This window comes from Argopecten irradians, unplaced genomic scaffold (assembly GCF_041381155.1).
Source record: "Argopecten irradians isolate NY unplaced genomic scaffold, Ai_NY scaffold_0500, whole genome shotgun sequence".
NCBI lineage: Eukaryota > Metazoa > Mollusca > Bivalvia > Pectinida > Pectinidae > Argopecten > Argopecten irradians.
Genome location: NW_027187967.1, coordinates 1 through 23618, shown reverse-complemented (window position 1 = coordinate 23618; position 23618 = coordinate 1). Strand labels below are relative to the sequence as shown.

The following is a 23618-nucleotide window of genomic DNA, read 5'->3' as shown; positions in this document are numbered from 1 at the left end:
ATTTGTGTTATATTATTTGTATTCGGTGAGTTTTATGTTAACTTCGGAATTTGTCATGTACACTAAATTGCACATGCGAACTAAATATGTTTAGCTCTGTTTATGCTCTGTGGTAATGAGTCAGAATATTCCATCTAATATACAAGGGGTTTTCTGATGTTTTTGAAAAACATGGAAACTTTGGGTATTTTTTATTAGCGAATAAGTTCATAAGGATATATGCTCTATCATTCAGCAAAATTTGGTATGACGATACTTTTTTGCCCCAAAACATAATGGGACTTTGAATATTATGAAAGTTAGAGTGTAACCAGGCAACAAGCTAAGGCTGACCTACATAAGAAATTTGAGACTGATCCCTTCAGTGCTTTCTGGTCAACTGCTAGCTTTAACAAGAATTATTTACAGACGGGAAAAGGCAATTTAAATATGATGATGCTAAAGGTATATGTATGAATAAAGTACACTAATGGCATAAACTTGCCATGGATTAGGTGGAAACTTACCTTCTGTTGATAATCATAAAAGTACTCTGTATTTACAAAGAAATACAGCTTGGCTACACACACATCAGGAGAGAACTGTCTGGACTTCACAGCCGCAAGCAGGTCATCAAGTTTGATAACAGTCATCAAGGTCCGTGGTAACAGGAAGTCAGCTTCAAACAGCGGTCCTAACTTCTGAAGCAAGTCTTTCATGCCACTGAAATAGGGCAAGTGTGGAATTTAGCCAGTCTTAAATTTAGTGATATTTTGCATGCTTATAAATATATTAGTTACTGAATTCTTGCAGTTGAAAAGAACTATGATATAAACTTTTGCATCATAGCCAACCATAGATCTTACCGTTGATGCAGAATGTGGTGAGCAGTTTGTAAATCATAGCAAAATCTGTGAAAAATTGTACATTTCAGGAAAAAAGTGCACTTGGGTTGGATCATATTTGTTTCCCCAAATAACCATTAAGCATTATCTATACTAGTGTCTACAGCATGAATACCATATCGGTTTGATTTGAATTTTCAAATGCATTATACACATTGAGTATCATTTGACGTTATGCGGTTATGTCATATTTTTGTCATAATTTACAAGCAATTCCACAATTAAAGCCTCAATATAACCCAGCTTTAAATTTTATGAGTTCTGTTCAACCAACTTCAAAGAAGTAATTTATATGCATGCAAAATATCACTATATCTTGGGCCTCATATATTAAATGAATTGCCCTTAGGCATGTAATTGATTCTAGTAACTTACACGAGAACACGAGTTTGAAAACAAATAGTCACCTAAAAACAATAAACTCTTCGAAGCATGGTGAGTCAGAGTCAACGATATTTGATCAAGCAACTTTGTAATGGTTACATCTAAAAGGACACCTATAGCTGTCTAACTCTAAAAATATCTAATGGCTTGTAGTTTTCATTGTGTATGTTTGTGTTCATCAATATAGCATAACTACTGAGAAAAAAGAAATATGGGCAAAAAGAATGGTCATTAAAATATAACTCATTATAAAAGCTACAAAGCATGACTTGATCAAGAAATGTCTGAAAATTCACAACTTTCTCAAGATACGTTATTGTAAGATTACTGCAAGCTTGTCTTTTTCCTAACGCCAGTTGAAAAGGAAAATACATACACATTCCAGTTTGATTTTGAGATAAACCATCTAGGAGCTCCTTTGTAATCCTCCACACCCCACCAAACAGGATCCTTTTTACAATGCCCTGTGGTCTGTTGAGGGTTGCTGGTATGGAGAAGACTTTCCAGACAAAAAGTGCAGCAAGGGTGCAACTAACAGCCAAGAGGTATTGGTTGTTTTACCACACAAGAGGTTGGTCATCTGCTGAAGTGTGCTTGTAACAGCACTAGAATGTAACCAATGGAAAATGGCTTTAGATTGAAAACAAAGAAATATCCCAAATATAGACTAACAGGTTTATAAAACATGTTAAATATATGATTGAAACATTACAATGTACATATTGTCCTCAACAAACAAGAGATTCCAGATGGATCTTGACACCCACCAAAGAATGATATATCTCTGACAATGGAGAGAGGGATTTTTTCTCTGCTTTTCTTTTAACTACAATGTATGAAATTTGAGAAATTGGTACTTTCTTAGAAATAATAGTAACAAAATCAGGGACATAGCTTGCTATATAAAAACAAGAGACCCAAGAGGCCTTGACGGTCACCTGAGTGCTACTACAGAAAGAGCATTGCAAAAGTTGCATAGAGACCGCGCACGCACATATTTCACAGTCGATTGATCTGTTGATCGGACCTTATGCCATCGGCGTTGCTCAGGTAATGCAGGTTTTCAGAAGTGATTTTTAGTTTAATTGACTATTCCGATCTCAAAATCGGTCAGGTATTCGGAATTGGGAGGGATTAGTTTTGGAAAGTTTTAATTAGTAAATAAAGAGGAATTAATTCTGTACATCACATCAGTGCTCGGTTTTAAGAGTGGATCGGTTTTGAGAAGGATCGGTTTTGGAAGTTACACTGTAACTTGAAGCTAAAAAGAAGATTGAAAAAAGTTTAAAAAAATTGCTTATAATTACAAAAGGCAAAATTTCAGTTAATATCATAATTAAGAACTAGTAACAAAATTATCACCTGAGCTTGGAAGGAAAATAAACTTTTTAGATCATCAATCAGCTTTGTTAGAGTATCTTTGTCTGATGGTTGAAGTTGAAGACAATGGCAAATTTTTTCCATGTCTTTTGTTTCCTTCTCATGAAACACAGAAGTAGGCATGATAATGTGTATCAAAGTAATGATGATCCCAAGCCTAAGATGTTCTGGAATATTCAAATCTTTACTGGCTGCCTCTTCGGTGAATGCCAAACCAATCTCCTTTAATATCTGAAAGAAGGCATTTATAAATTATAGATATCAGATAATTGAGAATGATAATGAAGGCCAAATGAAAACACAATATTTATAGATGTTTTTATCACCATGTATCAGCAATACTTAAGATGAGATTTTACATAAGTATTTCTAGCAAGTCTATATATATTCATTGTATATGGCCTTATTTCATAGCTTGGGGCCGCGGTGTCCGAGTAGTAAACATGTCACGACATATTACCACAAGCCCTCCACCTCTGGGTCCCGAGTTCAAATCCAATGTGGGGCAGTTGCCAGGTACTGAGAGCTGGTCAGTGGCTTTCTCTGGGTACTTTCCTGTTTTCCTCTATCATCAAACCTGGCACATCCATTACATGACCCTGGCTGTTAATAGGACATAACTCGGAACAAATTTAACCAAACATAGCTACGAAATTTCAGTCTGTTTTGTATGGACCCAATCTTACATGACTATTGAAAGCTGATCAAAGTCTCAAATAAAGATCTAAATTTCAGCACATGGAACGAAAAATTAAATTTTTCAGTTAGAAAATGATTAGTCTTTTATTTACCTTTCCAGCAAAATAATCAAATTTCATGTGAATGACTCCACAAGCTGGCTTTTTGATAGTAAACATACGAAAGTCCTTGCATCAAAGTATGAAGCATCCAGATGAAATCCTCTGGTGCTGATTTGCTGAATTTAAGTTCAGACAACATCTTTTTGAAATAGAATCTCAGCAGCTTTTCAAGAATCTTTCTTCATATTTTTCTTATGATCATCCATTCCAAAAACTTTTTTGACAGATTTATACACTCTTTCATAGAGAGGTGATTCAAGCTTCCCATAGACAATGCCATCGTACTGATGATGAATGTAACCTATAAATAAAATCACAATACCATCATTTTTTATTGAAGTTACTATTGATGAATATTTACACATATTTCTACATATACATGTAGTTGAAAAATTAAAGTGAAAAAAAAAAATAGACGCACATGGGCCCTTAACAGTCATCTGAAAAATTTTATTTACAAAGGTTATAATCCACTCAAGGGTTAAGAAGGAGTAGGGAGTTTAAAAATTAAATTTCAGAAATATTCCCTATTTGAGGCTCAGCAGCCCTCTGCCCTGGGTCAGACAAGGACAAAATGCAATATGCACAACTTTCTGAGAATTAAAGGTAACAAGAATTAACCTCCTGGTATACAAGAGATCCCAGAGGGATCTTGGCGCCCACCAAAGAATGATCTATATCTGACAAAGGAAAGATGGATCTTTTCTCTACTTTTTAAACTTTTTTAAACATACTACATATAAAATTTGAGACAGATCGCTTCAATACCTTTTGAGAAATAGCGGTAACAAACTTCAACTATCAAAATCAAGATGACTCCTTGGTGGCCATCTTGTTGATCAATCGGTCCCAAATCACAATATGCACAACTAGGGCCCTAGGGGAACCTACATGTGAAATTTGAGAAGATCCATTCAATACTTTCTGAGAAATAGCGATAACAAACTTTGAATATAAAAATCCAAGATGGCTGCCTGGCAGCAATTTTGTTGACCGATCGGTCCCAAAATGCAATATGCACAACTAGGTCCCTAGGGGAACCTACAATATGAAATTTGAGACAGATCCCTTCAGTACTATCTGAGAAATAGCCATAACAAACTTTAACTATCAAAATCCAAGATGGCGGCCTGACGGCCATCTTGTTCACTGATTGGTCCAAAAATGCAATATGCAAAACAAGGGCCCTAGGGGAACCTACATATCAAATTTTGAGAAAGATCCCTTCAGCACTTTTTGAGAAATAGGGATATCAAACCTTAACTATCAAAATCCAAGATGGCCGCCTGGCGGCCATCTTGTTTTTCTTATCAGCCTCAAAATCTGTATGGCACAAATAGGGACCAAGGGTAACCTCCATGTGAAGTATTGAACAAAAATCCCTTCAGTAGTTCTCAAGAAATATCGATAACAAACTTAAACTGCCAAAATCAAAGATGGCTTGCCTGGGCGGGCCATCTTGTTTTTCCGATCAGCCTCAAAATCTGTATGGCACAACATAGGGACAAAGAGGTAACCTTCATTGTGAAGTTTTATGAACAAAAATCCATGTAGCAGTTTTAAAGAAATAGTGATAACAAGCATTGTTTTTAAGGGTACGGACGACGGACGTAAAGCTACCATTGTATGGAACCAAACATCCGTTACAGACTGACAGACGGACAAGAATGACAGACAGATGGAGACTAACACTACCTTTGGTTCATAAAGAAATGGATCAAACCTTAACTTTGTTTAGGGGACATTAATACAGTATAACCCCCTGCTAACTAGAACTTGCATTCCTCAAATACCCCCCATGTCATTGAACATGAATTAAAGCGTGGTCCCAACCATGCCCCTATATACCTGTAATCTATGCACCGATGGTAGTTGCAAAATTATAACAATAAAACCGAGATATCTGTTTTGAAATGCTGTTTATGAAAAAGAAATTTGCATTTTTCTTTTTCGCCGATCTCTTTTTCAAAAATATCTCATTTCAAGTTATGAAGCTGTGGCTGCCATCTTGAAAGCGAATCAACCCTAAAAAAAAAACACACATGGTCGGGACCATATCAGGATCAATTCAGGGAAGTTTTCAAGTAACTTGCACTGCTAATACTTGAGAAGAAGTTCGAAATGTGTTTTCAAGATGGTTGCTGTGGTGGCCATCTTGGATTTCAGATTGACCGAAAAAATAACAACAATTCGTCAGGACCATGTCAGGATCATTTCATGCAAGTTTCAGCTAAATCACACTGATAGAAATTGAGAAGAAGTTCCTAATGTGTTTTCAAGATGGCGGCTGTGGCGGCCATCTTGGATTTCAGATTGACCTAAAAAATCGATTTCATGCATACTACAGGCCCAATATTAGTACCAGTGCCTTACAATTATTGATAAAAAGTCATAGGAACTATGAATGGCTCAGGGCACACAGTGACGAATGAAGCATACAGTACTAGGTTATCCTGACCCTTTGGGTCTGACCTAAAGAGATAATCACCCTTTCCAGGACTAATAATCATTCAACCCATTTACTTAATATTAGCAATTGTGTTTTAGCAGAAAACAAATTACCTGTTGAGAGGGACTTTTCTTTGACCATAAAATGACGCCCGACATCACTATCATGACTACGAGATGAATCATAGAACATTTCCGATGTAAGATTTTTTAACCCCCTCCAAAGCATCCACATCTACACCGTATGTGTAGTAGACAGATTTATCTAAAAGTCTTCTTGGTAGGTCATATTCTGCCGAGTATTCCACAAATCCATCTCCTACATTTCTGTTAAAAACAGAAAAAAAACTGAATGCATTAACCAAAAATCATTCAATGGTTCTTAATTGTCACAAAAATATCTTTAATCTTCATTCAAATTTGTATTCCATTAAACATTCATCAAATATACAACATGTAGAAGAAATGAAGTACACAGTAAATTGTTAAAGATTTTATGCTAGCTATTTGATCACTGTAACCTTGAATGAAGGTGAAGGTCATTCATATGAACAAACTTGTTAGCTCTTCATCCCAGCATACTATAGGCATAACATCAGCTCTCTAGGGCTCTTAGTTATTTACAAGAAGTTATTTCAAGATTTTAGCATATTCGATCCATGTCCCCATGAATGCAAGCCTGCCTACCTAATTTTGTTGTGAGGTGTAGTTTGTGGAATAAAAAAATGCAGTTTTCGAAAAAAAAGTGTAGTTTTACATACGTATACATGACATGAATATTTTGAGAAACAAATAACAACCACTTCGAGTGTTACAACACTATAATATTCAATTCATAAAGATATTTGGTTTTATTAAGTATTTTTAAAGTCCTATTATCAGCCAGGGTCATTTAATGATGTTCACTCCTCATGTGTGTGTTATATAATTTCATCTAGAAGCATATCCTTGAAATAATATCAATTTAAATAAGAACAGAAAAAAAAGGTCAATCAATATATGAGAAACATTTATGAAATTTTATACAAATATTGCATCTAAATGAAATTAAAATTTCAATTCTCACAGACCATTTTTATCTATACTTTTAATAACAGTGCCTTGAGAGTACAAATTTATCTAGAAAATAGCTCCTAGAATTATGCGTTCCTAAGATCGTGGTCAATATTTTTATTAACTTATTTCTTAACTTTCAAAAAGCGTAGAAAAACAATTTCAAAGCATAAGGCGTAATTTACTAAGTGAAATCGTAGAAACTATGCTAAAAGCGTAGTAGTAGGCAGGTCTGTGAAAGAAGGTCAAAGTCATTTATTTGAACAAGTCATTTCAGTATGGTGCCTACCCAATATCACGTCTCTTGGCCCCTAAGTTATTGACAAGAAGTTGCATGAAAAATGTTTAGTCTATTGGAACCTATGTTGTCATTCGATTGAACAAACTTTATAGCCCTTAATCTAAGCATGCTATAGGCCAAATATCAATATAGCTTAGATCTTTTCGGTTATTTAGAAAAAGTTGTTTGAAGATTTTAGCCTATTTGATCTGTGAGACCTTGAATGGCGTTCATGATCATTCAGGTCTCCAGGCCTCTTTCATATTGACAAGATTTTTAGCTTATTTGTCTCCTTTGACCTTGAATGAAAGTCAACATCATTCATCATTTATTTAAACAAATTTGGTACCACTTTATCCCAGCATGCTACAGGCCCAATATGAGTACTGTAGGCCTTTTGGTTATTCAGAAGAAGTTGTTTAAAAATTTTTAGCATATTTCGATATCTGTGACCTTGAATGAAGGTCAAGGTCATTCATTTGAACAAGAGGCCTTAGGGCTTTAAAGGTCATCTAACTACCTTGGCATTAGTCATAGGAAATTAATAAGATATGATGTTATGGTTGCCATCTTCGGTTTGGGATCAACTAGAGATGTAACAACACTTCGTCAAGATCACATCAGGCAAATTTTAGCTAAATCACACTGGTAGAACTGCAGAAGAAGTTCAAAATGTGTTTTCAAGATGGCAGCTGTGGTGGAAATCATGGATTTCAGATAAACTCTAAAAATAACAACCCTTTGTCGGGATTCAGCCAAATTGCACTGGTAGAACTTGAGAAGTTCAAAATGTGTTTTCAAGATGGCGACTGTTGCGGCCATCTTGTATTTCTGATCGACCCAAAAAATAACAACACTTTGTAGGGATCATGTCAGCATCATTTCATGCATAAAATTTTATCAAAATCACACTAGTAGAACTTGAGAAGAAGTTCAAAATGTTTTTCAAGATGACGACTGCAGAAGTCATCTTGGAATTCAGGTAGACTCGAAAAATAACAACACTTTGTCGGGAACAAGTCAGGATCGTTTTCATGCAAGTTTCCTCTGAATTGCACTGGCAGAACTTGAGAAGAAGTTCAAAATGTAATTTCAAGATGGGGGCTGTGGTGGTAGCCCTTCATCCCAAAATCAGGTCTTAAGGGCTCTTAAATATTTACAAGAAGTTGTTTGAAGATTTTAGCTTATTTAATCCCTGTGACCTTGAATGAAGGTCGAATCATTCATTTGAACAACTTGATAGCCCTTCATTCCGGTATGGCGCATGCCTAATATCACGTCTCTAGGCCTCTTAGTAATTGATGACAAGTTGTTTGAAAATTTTTGCCTATTTGACCCCTGCTGTCATTCATTTGAACAAATGTTGTAGTACTTTATCCAAGTATACTGCAAGCCCAATATGAGTATCCTAGATCTTTTGGTTATTGAAAAGAAATTGTTTAAGATTTTAACATAAGTGACCTTGAATTGCGGTCAAGGTCATTCATATGAATAAACTGATTGCCCTTCATCCAAACATGCTACAGGCTCAATACGAATACCCTTGGCCTTTTGGTTTTTGAGAAGAAATTGTTTAAATGAAAGGTACAGCACATGGCATGCAGTGCACGGCAGACATCATGACAACAGACAATGCATAATAACAATAGGTCATCCTGACGCTTCATCTCACTATTGGCACATTCATAGTATAAAATAGGGCAAAACAAATACAAAAGAATCAAATAAACTAAAATGTTCATCTTTCTTCATTTCTAAATTAAAGCATTGTACACTAGCAATTCTTCAGTAGTTGTAAGTGTCTGCTATATTTGATCCCTGTGACCTTGAATGAAGGCCAAGGTTATTTGATTGAACAAACTTGGAAGCCCTTTATCCAAGCATGTCACAGGCCTCATATCAGGTCTCAAGGCCTGTTTATCCCCCGCCCAACGAAGTTGCCGGGGATATACGTAACAAATGGGTTCCGTCCGTCCGTCCGTCTGTCTGTCCGTCCGTACGAATGGTTTCCGGAGCATAACTCTAAAACCAGTAGAGATATTTCCACGAAACTTCATACACACATTGGTCTTATGGTCTAGTAGTGCCTTTTTTTTTTAGGTTTTCATTTTTTGCATTTTTTTTCGTAACCATGGAAACATTGCTGAAAATATCATATTTTTGTACCAGGGTTCGTTCCGGAGCATAACTCTAAAACCAGAAGAGATATTTCCACGAAACTTCATAGACACATTGGTCTTATGGTCTAGTAGTGCCTTTTGCTATTTTAAGGTTTTCACTTTTTGTACTTTTTCCTGTAACCATGGAAACATTGCTGAAAATGGCAGATTTTTGTGTAAGAATCGTTTCCGGAGCACAACTCTAAAACCAGCAGAGATATTTCCATGAAACTTCATAGACACATTGTTCTTATGGTCTAGTAGTGCCTTTTGCTATTTTTAGGTTTTCATTTTTTGCACTTTTTCCGTAACCATGGAAACATTGCTGAAAATATCATATTTTTGTACCAGGTTCGTTTCCGCAGCATAACTGGAAAACCGGTTGAGATATATGCACGGAACTCCATAGGCACATTAGTCTTATGTTCTAGTAGTGCCTTTTGCTATTTTAAGGTTTTCACTTTTTGCACTTTTTTTCTGTAGCCATGGAAACATTGCTTAAAATGGCAGATTTTTGTGTAAGAATCGTTTCCGGAGCACAACTCTAAAACCAGCAGAGATATTTCCACGAAACTTCATAGACACATTGGTCTTATGGTCTAGTAGTGCCTTTTGCTATTTTAAGGTGTTCACTTTTTGTACTTTTTTCTGTAACCATGGAAACATTGCTAAAAATGACAGTTTTTTGTGTAAGAATCGTTTCCGCAGCACAACTCTAAAACCAGCAGAGATATTTCCATGAAACTTCATGGACACATTTTATGTAGGACTTCTAATTTTGTATTATGCTTTACTTTTTATTTAATATGCATGCAGTAAAACTCAGATATATCAAACTCAATTACTATGAACATTCACTTAATTCCTATGTAACTCGTCGCTGTTTAAAAATCAATTCTGGTATTTTTCAAAGAAGCAAATGTTTTCAAAGTTGGTTTCATTTTGTTAAAAAAAACATAAATATGTTTTGTATACATTCTTCAATTGCAATTGGGTTTTAAAATACTTTCCCTATACTCTTACTAGCATATAAAATTAATGCATTAATTGATTTAGCTCTCCATTGGCGGGGGATCTGAATGACTATATCCTTGTAGTTATTCACTAGAAGTTGGTGAAGGATTTTGGACATTTTGACCTGTGACCTTTGAACAAACTTGGTAGTCCTTCATCCTGGATCACATCTCAGTAAGCCTGGGGTTTTACAACATTTTGTGACCCTCAGGTAGAACATCCCTATCTTTGATATCCATATATGAAAGAGTCTATTTTCTTTCATACCTACGGGTGTAATACTGGCTGGTTTAGGTCAATAAACTAATGCTGCCCGAGGCTGTATTGCATGGCTACCCATGCAATCATAAGCCTCGTGACGACACGGCGTCAACAAAATTTCTATTTCCTCCGTAAAATTTTAACATTTTTTTCACAAACTTGACTGGTTTTACTATAAAAGATGCAAACAACAGAATTTTTGTTGACAATATCACATAATTTTTCATGAAAAATTCACTTTCAGCCGTGGATTTCTTCGAATTTATTTCAAAATGCCGGGATATTATAGTTGTAAAATTGCAATAAAACCTTGAGGTATGAAAGAAAATTACTCTTTCATATGTGGATATGAAGGATAGGGATATTCTACCATCGGGATCACAAAATGTTGCAAAACCCTCGGCAAGCCTCAGGTTTTACTACATTTTGTGATCCTCGGGTAGAATATCCCTATCCTTCATATCCACATATGAAAGAGTCTTACAATCTTACATAGCCATAATTCAAACGTAATGTCAAGAAGACTTATCAATTGTTCCTGTACCTTCCTTTTTCCATCCTTATGCGTGGAGTTTGTGCTAATGACAGACATAAGTAAGCACCACATTTGACATCATTCAAAATGGATGGAGAAAACACAGCATGAAAAATAACTTTCACATTATCACTGCAAAGTCTTGTGTTTGACCTAAAATTAAAAAAAGAAAAAACATTAATTCTACAAAAGACTTGATTGGATTTTCAAAAATATTAAACCAAAATTAAACAAGATCTAATTGTGACGGTGCCATCACATAAAGTACCCTCAAACCCACAGAGCCTAATTTGACAATAATGATGAATGATAACGTGACATTGTTTTAACCATTTCGCAGAAGAAAAATGCTTTTTGAAAAGTCATATCATTTAAAGTTAAAGTCATTAGGCACAGCAATGTCTATAATTATATTAGATTTGTGTTCTCAACCATGTTCCTTTTTGTTCAATTTTGACCAATTGCACAACTGGGGCTCTACGGGAACCTACATATGAAATTTGAGAAAAATCCCTTCAGTACTTTTTGAGAAATAGCAGTAACAAACTTTAATTATCAAAATCCAAGATGGCTGCCTGTCGGCCATCTTGTTGACTGATCCGTCCCAAAATGCAATATGCGCAACTAGGGCTCTAGGGGAACCTACATATCAAATTTGAAATAGATCCCTTCAGTATTTTCTTCGAAATAGCAGTAACATTAATTGTTAACAGACGGTCGGAAGGACAGACTACAGACAGATGGATGGACCGACGGGACCACGGACAATGTATGATGGGCTAAAAATACACAACTCGCAATTGAAAAATGAATTAGAACATAACACGGATCACTGCTGAACCGATGATAAAGGGTAAAAAAAAAAAACCATTAAAAAAAAACCCCTCTATACTGGTTTTATAAAATTTTGAGACAGTCACAAAATTATGTTTGTTTAGTTCACATAATTATGGTATTTTTCACTTTAAAAATTTTAGAATCCGATTTATATGACATATTGATACCGATTTCCAGGACCAAATCAGACAAGTGGTTAAATATCTATAAGCAGTTCAAGTTTGACCCAATGAAAGGGCTGTGGCGGCTATCTTGGATGCCTGGTCGGAAAAAATCAGGAAACCAGTAGACCACATCTGCAGGTCACCAGAAATGGACCTCGCAAAATCTTCTATGGTGATCCTGGTCAGACAAAGTTGCAGAGGAAAGAAGAAGCAGAAGAAGAATAATAGTAAGAAATTGAGCAAACACACAATAAGTTCTCCACTCCACTGGTGGAACTTAATCAGATGTCTTGAAATAAATTAACTAAGACAATAACAAGAGGCTCATAGGCCTTACACTCATCTGAAAATATTGAGTTTACAAAGGATGAAGAGAGAACATGATTTTCATAGGGGTCAGACCTGGCTCATTTATATAAAATATGTTTGTCCTCCTCCAAATCTCGATGTTTTTTATACACTCAAGGGTTAGAAAGAAAGTAGGAATTTTAAACGATGCCTCCGGCCACTGCCCGACAGTACATAACACAAATATATTATTTAATTTTCAGGCGACTCTCATAATGTGGCGGTTGCCATACAACTGTTTATAAGTAAATACCAACTTCCTAAAGGCGCTTTATATAATTACTAAATTTTAGTAACTTTTAAATAATTATTCCCATTTAACAAGTATCAGATAGCAGATGATTAGAAGGCATTTCTGTGGGAACGAGACAGTGATATTCTGTAGCACAGCAGTGAATTTAATTGTGGTTATCTCAAAAGAAAAAAAGAGCAAGATGTATTAAAAGCTGTGAAAACTTATTTTTCCTCTATTTAATTAATTTCAAATTTTTCAATGGCAAAATCAGGTTTCTTATAAGGGATACGGCTTCATCTGATGAACCCACAGTGTATCAAGCACACAAACACTGTAGGAAGATTACAACTATTCCTCATTGCATTTTATGACCTAGCTACTGTTGGTATTGACAACTCAACAAAGTGAATTTATGGTGAAACCTTGGTATGACTTTCTACTTTTCATTATGACTTACTGTTTGTTGCTGTTTGATGTTGAAATGGCTTGATCTCCTGATTTTCTGTTTGAATTTTTCTGAAACAAAACAATTTACATTATGTATCAATTAATGTTATGTAATTATCAAGCTGGTTACAACGAAGAAAAAAATCAATATTTTATTATTGTTCAAATTAAATTACAGGCTTTAGGTATCAGCAGGAAAATGATATTTTGAAAATAATCAAAATTAATCAAGAAAACATAAATTGAACTTTTCAGAAGATATGAAATGGCATGACCTGCAAATAAAAACTATGTCAATGAGGCCAGTTAAAACTTATTATCAATAAAAGAATTTATATGATTTTTATATAAAAAAAATCTTTTTTTTTTTTTTTTAAAAAACTTTTCTCAAATATTAAAACTTCAGGTGTTCTATGGTCCAATATGACCTCTTTGCATTTAGAAAGATGAGTAACCTTTTTGTTTTGTTCAACATCAGATTTATGGTTAAATTCATACATTTACCACAACACCCTCGGATGTATTTGGCACTTTAGATTTAGCATTTGAACCACTCCTCCCACTTTTTCTTCCAGATGCTGAACCATCTGTAGCGTTTTGATTATTGTCATTGTTTGGCTGTGATGGACCATTATCACTTGTCTTTGCCTTTTCTTTTTGTTCTTCCATTTTCTTCCTTTTTCTCTCTCTCTTTTTTTGTCTTCTCGATTTGGTGTTGCTGCTAATCTTCTTTTTTCTTTGGTCTTATTCTTTTTAGAATCTTCTTCATTTTGGTTAAGACTGCTGTCATCATCCTGATCTTCCTCATCAGTACTTGATTCACTGTCTCCATCACTCTTGCTCACTAATGAAGCAGCATCTTGATTCTGCTGCTGGATATCTACATCCATGTCTGTCTGTGCAGAAGATGTATTTACTTCCTTATCTGAATTTTGACTCGAGGAGAAAAGAGAAGAAGGTTTTGTTGATGGCTCTCCTGTGGCTGAGGATGAGAGGGGGGGTCCGAGGGGGGGGGGGGGGGGAGGGAGGTTGAGGGGGGGGGGGGAGAGGGGGGTGAGGGGGGGGGTGGAGGGGGGCTGTTTTTCTGCTTCTTCTGGACCTGATGGATTTGAGTCACCAAACAGTTCATCCTCCTTTATTGATCCTGATTTATCTCCGCACCTCATATCTGGATTCTGCCATATATTATTACCGGTAGTTTGTGTAGAGCCTCCAGTAAAATTGAAAATGCCTGTCTGTTGTTGTGACTCTGTGTTTTTTACTGCTGTCATCTCCCTGTGTACATTGCACTGGCTGATGAGGTTGGGTCTGACGAGTTATTCGACCTGCCTTCCTGTTCTGACATAGGTTTAGGTACTGGCATATCACCTTTCTCTGTGATATCTGCTGGACTAGAAGGGGACTTCTCTGTGAAATCACCTCCTTTAGGAGTTGAATCCTCAGAACTTAGATCTGACTTTCCTGCAATATCAGATAGAGAAGCATTTTTTTGTAGGTGTTTTTTCAGACTGTTTTTTTGGGAAAGTTGGAAGTGAAAATGTGGGCTTCCAAGTATCTCTATGATTGTTATCCTTGCTTTTTTCAGATTGATCTTCGCTTGGTTTTCCAGAATGCTGAAGAACATCATTGTTTGACATCTCTGGTGAAACATAACAATCATTCTCTGTAGGGTTTTGAACACCTTGTGAAGCTTCTTCATTTTCATTGCCATACAAAATTTGGACATTTGATCTTGATGGTTGTGTATGGCTTCCACCTGTTGACTGCTCTGTGTCTTCAAAGCCAGAGTTGTCTCCCTGGATAATGTTTTTCATCTATAGTTGTTTGGCCTTCTGCTCCATACAATAACTTCAAATTTGCTCCTGAGAGCTGCAATTTCTGGTCAGTGTTATATTGTGGCATTCCATGTCCTTGAAGTGTTTCATTCTCAACCCTTGATCTTGTACCAGGTTCATCCACAGCAGTGTCCATCTCAGTACAGCTATCTTTCTGTGTGTCGAGGGATTTTGGGAGGTGACACAGCATCATCTTGGTCAGTCTCTGCCTGATGAAATGGTGAAGCAGGTTTACCATTGTGGTGTCGCAGTAGTTGAAGGATTTTGAGCACTTTCAGGTTCACTGATAGACAGCTCACATTCATGTCCATTGCTGTGTCCAGGTTGTGTCTGGTTCTCAGGCTTAGCAAGGTTTACCTGGTCCCTTCTGTACTGCAGTTTGTGGAACCACCTTTATCTGTAATAAATGAGTAAATATATCAATAATAAATCAGGGATCAGTCTAAGTTCACTATCACTTTCATACATATTGCAAAAAAATATGAATATTTATCTATGTAGAAATGTCCATTGTTTTCATGTTTGTTATGATACCTATGCGTAACCTTGAATATATCAATATATGTGAATGGAAGTAATACTTGCCAGATTTGCAGATGGGACAGACCGTACTCATTTCTCCTGATGATTCCTGTACACCTTGTTTCTCCACTGCTGGCCCCACATTCTCGAGACCCTGGATCAAAAATAGACTGGTCCACTTTCCCATCCACAAACCTCACAAAACTTTTGACGTTGTGCTAAGTCTTTATTGCTGCATGGTTGTCCTTCATCTGTTCCCAGGACAAGCAACAGTATCTTTACGTTTGGCCACATCAATTTTTGGGACTTTTGTACCACATTCTGGACAGAATCTGGCATTTTGTAGATCAAATCCACAAGGACCACCAACTTCCATTCAAACCTTGACACCTCACCATGTCAAAGGTTTTCTAGTTCACCTGTAACACACACAAACAACTACAAATAATCTGAAAATTAGAATTATGTTTTCCTATATACCAAACCTATCATTATGGTTGTTCAGATTCTAACTCAGGTTCAGACAGCTTCATTTTTGAAATTGTTTTCCAAAATTTATAATTTACCAAAAAAATTTAAGTACATGCAGGACATCATATTGTCAGAAATAACTTCAAAAAAATACTTGTTTTTTTTTTTATTTCACCGACACTGTATGGAAAATATATGATGAAAAAAGGAATATTCAAACGAATTGTAAAAATGTTGTTTTGGTTTTTTGAAAATGTTTATATTACCATGATTTATGATTTATAAATATATATTTTAACTGTCTTTTATTTAGTGCCCCTGTCCTGTAAGTTCTGTGTATTCACTATGTATCTATAATGAACCTTTGTTGAGGTCAATATGGTGTTTTATCATATGATGACTGATAATTTTGCAGTTTTTGATTTGGTTGATAAATTAGCAAATACATTATCAACCACGAAATTGGTGACAAAAAACAAGGAAGTGAACAGACTGTACAGAGTTCAGATACCTTTTATCAGTTCATGCAGTAACCTAGCTAGCTGTGTCTAAAAACAGGTCAAGGGAATCTTATTCATTTTCGAGGTTGGTATCAGTCCCCCATAGCTAGATTGTACCTAAATGTAGAGAAAAACGACTTCAGAAATTTCATGATGCCAGGTTAATATTTTTGTTGACTTCATTATAAAGTCAGCAAGATATGGTAGAAGGCAACATGTAGTATGATCAACGATGATCTACTGCTGAAAAATGCAAAAACGTTCACGAATACCAGGGAAAGATCCAGCAATAAAACTTTTTGCTCTTACTACTGGGAATATGTATTTTGATTTTGAAAAAAACTATTCATGGAAAAGGAATATTACTTAGATCCTGCCCAAAAAAAATTGAATGTCGTCCTGTTAATTTTTTTAAGGTTAATTTTTGTATTGGCTGTTCATAAAGTCAATAAAAGGCATATGTAATAGTTAACTCTGATTCGGTCACATGTATGAGGAGGTCGATATTTAGCATATCAAACTCAGGGTTTCCATTTTTTAGAAATCAAGATTAATATTTCAGATATTATGGAGTAATCACAACTGGATTTGATAATTGCTTTGTGTGAATGTCACATTATCATGACATATTCCACAAGTTTCTTAGGGAAGATGTATCTCTGGGCTGTTTCTTTATCAATTATTTTTATATATCCAACGAGAAGAAAAAATGGAAGCACTTCATTAATGAAACAAGTAATATAAGATGAGAAGATAGGTCCAGGATATGTAAAATGTAACACGACCTTGAGGACAGGTAAACAGCAAGATAACAAGAATTTTTTTAAGGATTCCTTGAAAATAACTAACTTGATAAAGAAATCTGAAACTTTATGAGAAAATGAAAGTGAATAGTTTGCGTATTTTACATGTTGCTTTAAAGTGTTTGCATATAAAGATATTACATTGATAAAATATCTGTGTACACTCTTACTATATACATACCAAGGTTATGCTTCATGCATATCTTAACTTTTTATGCGTACATGATATATAGAGATATCGGCACATAACAGCAATCCCTCTGTGGATTGTGAAAATGGTGGAGTTTCCAATCTCTCTTCTATCACAGTTAAATTACATGTATGTTTCAGCCCAGTCACAGATATGACAGAACCATAGCTATGGGCTCTTAAAATACAAACTTTATCATTAAAATACTCTTTATTCCACTGTTCAGATATCTAATAAATTAGAAATGCTACAATATTTCAAGACATGATCAAATGACACTAATCGATGAAGTATTGTTTTATATGTTGTGTTAACAAACATAGATTTCTAATGGAAGAATATATTCTTCGATAGTTAACAATGATATTATGTGGTTGTTATGGGAAAAGATAACGGGTAAATATTCTCTTTCAGACCTTTTCTGGCAAGACAAATAGAGACCTCAATCTGAGGGGTAAGATTCTTAAGTTACACTGTTACCTGTTACCTGTCTTTAGACACCGTAGTTAGCTTGCTCCAGCTTAGTTGTGGCACGTTTTTGTTCATTTACTAGATTATTGTACCGGTTGTCAAATATGAGGCTTTGCCATAGAGTTTGACAGCTAGCTTAATAATCTTATCCCGAGTTTTGAGATCTCACCACCAAGGAGAGTGAATGATTTCTTTTTCAGTTACCCCACTTTGTGTCTCTAATAATGACCGTGTTAGTAAAAGACAAGTAAGGAATGATGTGGGACTTGAGTGAATTATCATCAACGCCATTTGTGATGAACATCATTGCATTGGTGTCCTGATGTCATATGCTACACTGTTACGGCCGTTTTGATATTAGTTTTGAAGAAAACTGTGACTGCAAGTCAATTCTCCATGCATGAAAAATACTGTATTCGATCCATAGAAACAAATTTGGACCAGCCTTCCATAAATTATTCTACAAAGCCATAAATCAATTTTCAAAAGAAAGTAAGTTATGAAATATTTTCAGAAACGTTGATTTCCAACTGTTAAGTGACAACTCTATTCGATGTCGTAACTTACATGTCGCTACCTTGTGTATAGTGTATAATTTCATTTTTCATGCATATTTTAAAGATTATTTCAGCAGGGCTTTTTCTCACTGCTTTGGGAATGGGGCCTGTGGCTTTGATTTTGGGAAAATGTGCGACAAAACAAGGATTTGGGGAAATTATGAAAAAAGCATAACAAGATTTTTTTAATTTCCAGTGTAGTTTACGTACTTTTCTGAAGCCAATTCTTTAAATAATTATTTAAAGTCTTAACCAACTAAGTTCATGTAATATTTTTGGATAGTTTTCAAGAAATTTTGATTTTGAGAAATTTAAGGCTTGAATTGGGAAAAATTTAGAGGTTTTGCCATGGGGAATGGGGGCCGAATTTCGGCCCCAAAGCATGTTGAAAAAAGCCCTGATTTTATTAACATATGTTTTGATGATTAATGCTGAGTTTACTGTCCAATACATGTACCCATCAATGCAAACATATACAAACATCAAAAACAGATTCGCCATTTTGTTCAACTGGGCCTTAAATGAATTACACATGGTGATTAAGGTCACATGACTATAAACAGACTGAACGTTGTTGTCCAGAAAAAAAAGTGTATGTATTGCAGGATATTTTGAACGAAAATTAATCCTGTAGTTTGCAATATCTTTTATTGTAAAACCAATCTAGTTTCTGTGAAACCAACGTTAATAATTTTACAGAGAAAATCATAATTTTGTAGAAGAGGTTACCCGGATATATTGCATTGGTATTCATGAAATGTAGCATTAGATGACACGAGTGTGTGATAAACCTGTATTACACACATAAATTGTAGGCATGAGAGATTAATCTACATTCTTAGTTAACAAGTTTCAATTTTACATGATAAAACTCTGTAGTACATTTTGATCATATTTGCTTTCTGTATCTGTACGAATACCATGCAATTCACATAAAGTAATTCTGATAGAAGACACTATATATAGTCCATTATGATTTGCACAAAAAAAGTTGCAGGGCTTGACATATAAACCATTGCTCAACTGCCCCAGGCAGGTTGGACCTCCTGTCGGGCAAGTTTGACAGTAACATGTCTGTGACTTGTGGAGGTGGAGATGTAAGTGACTTGATGTCATTGATACTTGTTTAGGTTGATGTAGAGTCTATATCACAGTCATTAAGACAAAATTGCAACAAAATCTGAACTATGAAGCTCTCTGCACAGATTTCCTGAGGAGTTGTTTGATCAGGAGGGTTGCCGCTCGATCATTATCACTAGAGGCTGACTGGACAGCAGGAACAATTTATAATTAACAATTTTATCTTAATACTAATAGAACATATTCTGTTGTCAAGGATTTGAAAATGAACATATTATTATAATTATTCGACAAATTTCGGCAAGTCAAATTTCCAGTCGGGTAGGTAAGTTTTGTGGTAGAACCTACAATGTACATGCTACTTTTTTTCAATGGTCCATTTCAAGAGAGAATAATTAATCTGTTTAAAAACCATACATGAAACAATACACAAAATTGTGTTCTAACAAAATAAAACAAAACATTTAAAATACAATTTCCATGTTAGTATGGCTGGGATTGGTTGATATGAATTCTACTTTCGGTATTTCATCCGTCGACAAAATGTGTACCGACTGACTTTTGATCATGATCTGCTAAGTACTGTGCTAGTCGAGTGTTACAATTGTAGAAGAACAGGGAAAATACACATTCCTGTCGAGTGCCACGACCAGGAATCGAACCCGGGTCTCCGGCGTGGAAATCTACGGCTCTACCGACTGAGCCAAAGAAGCATGCTCCGTCAGCTGAGTGACAGAGACCGTATTTAACACTATGTACAAGTCACACCGACCCGCTCCTTTTACACTACTCCCCCTGTTTTTCTTGAGATTTCCTAAATCTCAACCCGAGACTCTTTAACCACCTACCATGGGTTATTTAGTTGGGCGCCAATGTAGAAGAACAGGGAAAATACACATTCCTGTCGAGTGCCCCGACCAGGAATCGAACCCGGGTCTCCGGCGTGGAAATCTACGGCTCTACCGAATGAGCCAAAGAAGCATGCTCCGTCAGCTGAGTGACAGAGACCGTATTTAACACTATGTACAAGTCACACCGACCCGCTCCTTTTACACAATGAAACTAGAGTCGTTAGAGAATTATTGTCATTGAAACGGCTCTGGCTGGAATATGAACAAAGTATCTATTAACTTACCTCAGTCAAATTTGGAATTACATCGTCATGTTATACTTAGACAATTATATTAATGTTTCGCTCTGCTGTCAGTGTCCTGCCAACTTGCGGCTATGGCTGCGTACAATGTATGATCACGTGATCGAGATATTAACAACGAAGACTAATTTTACGAGACACTGAGACTCAAACTGTGGTATTCAGTGATAAAATTCTTAACAATTATTTCTAAATATCCTACACTAAAATATAAACATAAATAAGAGTCGTGAACAAAATCATGAATCATAGGTATATGCATTTATTTGTTGAACCGAAAGTGAAAGTAGACTCTCTGTGCAGTACGAACTATAGATTTAGAAAAAAATGTTTATCTTTAATCTTGTGATTTGGTAAAGAGTGGCTGAATTATTTCTTTTTAAGTACGTTTTTTGCGTATATATGTCCACATTGTCATTTTCGGAAAATCATATATTCAGTGGAAATCCCAGCTTTCACTTTCGTTTCTGAGAAATAAGGAGCACGTTATATAGACCGAATGATTCTGTCTCTAAAATGATTTTTTGTTTATTGATATCACCGTGTCCAACCGTACTTTGGAGATTGCGGTTGAAGTAACGCAGAGTTTGCGGTTATCACCGGAAGGTGATGGAAAATTGAGAGGGTAGGTCCACGAAATTGTCAAATAACGAAATTCTAGAGAATCTATCAAAAAACTGAGTCGCTCACGGATTGTAGCACACATTGAAGAATTCAAGGCATGTTTTCGTCGCATATTGTCGATGTTTTTTGTGGAGTTCGAACACTCCACGACAAAAATCGAAATCGGATTTTTTTGTAAACAAATCAAAATTTCATAATGTTTTAAGCCATATTATTTTTATATAAACACTTTCCATTTGTGTGTTGATGTTCTAAAAAACACCCCGACTGAATGACATCTGTTTGTATCAAGAAATTTCCATGAAATACTGAATTGAATTTTTGAAGGATGAGGTTGCGGTTGCATAAAGTAAAACATGGGGGTAGCGGTTTTTGGTCATTCAATAGCTATAATGGGCGGATGATATTTGCCATTTTCCATGACCTCAGAGTGTTTCGGAGATGTTTGCGTTTAATGTTATTATCACTAAGACAATCAATTAAGTTTCCGTTCCGTATTGATCAGTTTTAATATTAGCAATGGTATGTATATATAAGAATGGTATCTCAGCTTTAACTCTTCATTTGTTATTATAAAACTGTGTAGCAACAAACAGGAAAATTATATAAAATTATCATGAAGATCATGAAGCATTTTTCACCCCACGAAACACACCCGTCCCCGTTATAAAAAATACATGATGTGTAGTGTGTTACTCTGTAGTCTTCGTAATAAGAGTAGTCCCTAGTAGCCGCTACAGAGACGCCTACCGCTACAGGCGATTGAAAACACAGTAAATAAATAAAAGTAAATAAAAAAAAAAAAAAAAAAATTGAATTGACCTTTGATAATTGAATGATTCTTATAGAGATTTCTCATTAATCCGAATCAGAATACGAAATCCATTGTATTGTATTTAGTTCTACTTCATTGATAACTATATGCTATAGTACTGACATTCAATTCGCTTTCTGATTCTGATTCCGACTCGGTCTTAATGATAAATCTCGTTTGGGATTAATAATGGAAGTGAAACTCTCAATAATATTGATTCCTATTCATACGTCATTATTTTGTGAGCGCAATTCACGTCATTTTCTCCGAAAAGTATGACGTTACGCTCACAAACACATGACGTCACAATCAATACCTACCCGCAAGTGCAGATAACTCTGTAATATGCAAATTCGGAATAGGCCTTATGCCGCCTAACAGCCTTACCCTGAATTAGTACATCACGTGACAGAATACTGGATTCTGATTGGTTACACACATGGGTACTATTTGCAATAGTGCCCGGGCAAGCGGGCACTATCGAAGTGGCGCGAAATTGAACGTGAATGTATTGTGACGTCACCATTACATGACGTCATTATATAACTTTGCGCTTCGACCAAGACGTCAAGATGACGGTGCGGGGATGAAAACAAAAATGTTGATTTTCTACAGAAGACAGTTCACTCATTGATCTACTTTTAATCTTCATGGAGCTGAATCCCGTTTTATAGAAAAAGATTTCTGTGATAATTCATATGTTGTACTTTTAATGTAACACTGTCGCGTGGAAATGAAGATTGCGTTGCGGCCCTCTCAACCAGGCCATAATAGATAAATAGTTTTTTAATCCCGTCTTTCTCTTGGTTTGCACGGGGCTGACTCCAGCTGTGTTTCTTTTGAAACAATTTTAAATTACCTGCTGGTGCATGTTCATGATGTTGTTCAACTTATTATTCATCGGCCAATATTTCCTGTTTGTAGTAATAATGTTTTTCAATATATACTGGGCTTACTATACATTATTTAGATATTTTCTAGGCTAACGTTACATGATACGTATGTACAGTAGGCTACTTGTAAATAAGAAATACGTGATTTTACTCTCAGTTAAGGGTATTAAATTAAACACAAATTTAAGTAATTTAAGTATCTAAAACAAGACATTCGATTTGAGATTAGTATAATGTAAACGTTTTCTTGAACATTCTTTTTCTATCTATTTACCTTAATTAGAAACCGTACAGTGTAGTTCAGCAATGGTCGACGGTGCCGTAGATCTAGTTTCATTTCCATGGGCTTCAACTTAATGTTAATTCATTTCAATATCATCCAGAAAAAATCGCAGTATTCTCTCTTAATACCATTCCTCGTATTTTTTTTCCAATTCATTGGCTGATGAAAACTCCATCAGATCCGGGATATGGAA

The 23618-nt window shown here is 35.5% G+C and overlaps 1 pseudogene; it reads right to left on the bottom strand.

The window, feature by feature from the left end:
• Nucleotides 1-509: 509 nt before the first annotated feature.
• On the bottom strand, nt 510-15984 carry LOC138312869 (dentin matrix acidic phosphoprotein 1-like; annotated as a pseudogene).
• Nucleotides 15985-23618: the final 7634 nt, after the last annotated feature.